At 37.6% G+C, this 1,909-nt stretch overlaps 1 pseudogene; it reads right to left on the bottom strand.

Annotated features, from left to right (window-relative positions):
- Nucleotides 1-322: 322 nt before the first annotated feature.
- On the bottom strand, nucleotides 323-1,492 carry LOC137633821 (rhodopsin-like; annotated as a pseudogene).
- Between the last annotated feature and the right edge of the window lie 417 nt (nucleotides 1,493-1,909).

Here is a 1,909-nt window from a genome sequence, read left to right as displayed (position 1 = left end):
TGACAATAGACATACATAAGGAGGACTGTTATATTCACAAAAAAATACAAGATTTTTCTACGATTTTCATTATACTTTTTTTAACTTAATCATCATATGACTCGTCTTGTATTCGTATTATCTATAATCTTTCGCTCTCAAATCAAAAGTCAGATAAGGAAAATCAAACAGATGTTTTGATTCTTTCTTAATGCAAAGGATTTATTAAGGTATTCATGAAAAGAAAAATAATAAAATCTGAATATCTAAATTGATCGTTGCCATCGTCTTGGCTTCGGAAATGGGACAATGAGTTCTTCGTCGTCATATCATTATAAAACAGTTAAATGCTTCTGAATGGTGTGTTTCCTGGTGATTTATATTCCTTTTCATTGGTAAATGCAACTGTCGTGGCATCAGAGGCTTTGCTGGCATCCTCATCTCTTTCAGTAGCACATGAGAGGCATGGAATCTTCTTTTCCATAGCGGCTCTGTATTTGGGATGACTGATAGCATAAACAATAGGGTTGTACACTGCATTGGCCTTAGCAAACACTGAACCCCAAATGGAAAACAGTGGAGTGACCATAGGCTTGTACAAAAGACTGGCCATATTGATGACAAAGTAAGGAGTCCACGCAATAAACCATAGGGACACAGTCGTTAGGGCAACCTTCGCAAGACGGCATTCGTTTGAAGTCTTTTTAGCTTCTGGGTCATTTCTCAGGGTCTTTACACCCATTTTTTTTGCTTGTTCCCACATTTGTTTTTCATGGTTGAAAACAGCTTTCATGATGAATGTATAGCAAAAGATAATGAAGAATAGAGAAAAGATGTAGCAATCTGTGGCATAAAGATACAGGTATACTTGACTATAAATATCTTCAGAGAGGTAATCAGTACCGCAGGCGGTCATGTTGCCTTCAGAAACATACCTGCAAAAACTAAAGAGAGGAAGAACACCCCAAAATAGTGTTTGTGCCCATACAATGAAAATTCGCAGTAAAGCACCATTGGCAGTCAATGGCTGTCCTGAAAGACCCTTCACGATGACATTGTAATGATCCAAAGTGATAAAGACCATCGACCAAATAGATGCAGTTCCGAAGACAGAACCCAACATTCCTTACTTGTGGCAGGCGATATCGCTGAAAGCCCACATCTGATAATAGCAGTTGACTAGAATTGGTGGGCACATGCAAAACATCATTCCAAAGTCGATAAAAGCCAAATTCACGACGTACATATTAGCAGGAGATCGGAGAGACTTGGTGCACATGAAGACCCAGATGACAACGAAGTTACCGCCAATAGCATGGGTGCTTGTGACGACCATCCAAAATGCGATCAGATTATACCAAAGAGGGTTCATAGGAGGAAACTGGTATCAGTGGGTATCAACCATATAAAGGAGGTCATGGGGCACCGTGTCAACTACGGTGTAGTTCCCCTAGGGGTTTGTTGAGGGCATACTGCTACTGGTCATGTTAGTAGGATCCTCCCAGTATCCCATCTGTAACAAAAAAGAAAAAACTAGCAGGATGAAATTGATAAAAATTAGTATTAGCAAAAAAAAGGAATGACAAAGAGTCAAAGATACTTTTCAAATTTAGATATGTAAAAACAACATTTTAGGTGTTGCATATAACACTTTCGGATGACCATAGTTTGTAATTAAATATATTCATTATCGCCCCCCCACAAAAAAAAAATTGTGGAGTGTAGTACAATTTGTCCATAAGTGAATTTAGATAATGATATCCTTCTGATATATCTACGTTGAAATAATATTGCACGTCAATTTACCGCCTTTGAAATACATTATTGTATTGTTGAGGTTCCGGTGTTATTTCTGTCTGAAAATTGTGTATTAAAATTAAGTATATTTTGTCCCCTTGAATTGACTTTGCACTCTTATTGAAGTTGGATA

This window comes from Palaemon carinicauda, chromosome 3 (genome assembly GCF_036898095.1).
Source record: "Palaemon carinicauda isolate YSFRI2023 chromosome 3, ASM3689809v2, whole genome shotgun sequence".
In the NCBI taxonomy this organism is placed as follows: domain Eukaryota; kingdom Metazoa; phylum Arthropoda; class Malacostraca; order Decapoda; family Palaemonidae; genus Palaemon; species Palaemon carinicauda.
Note: the sequence above shows the minus strand (reverse complement) of the source record. Positions and strands in the feature narration are given on the sequence as shown.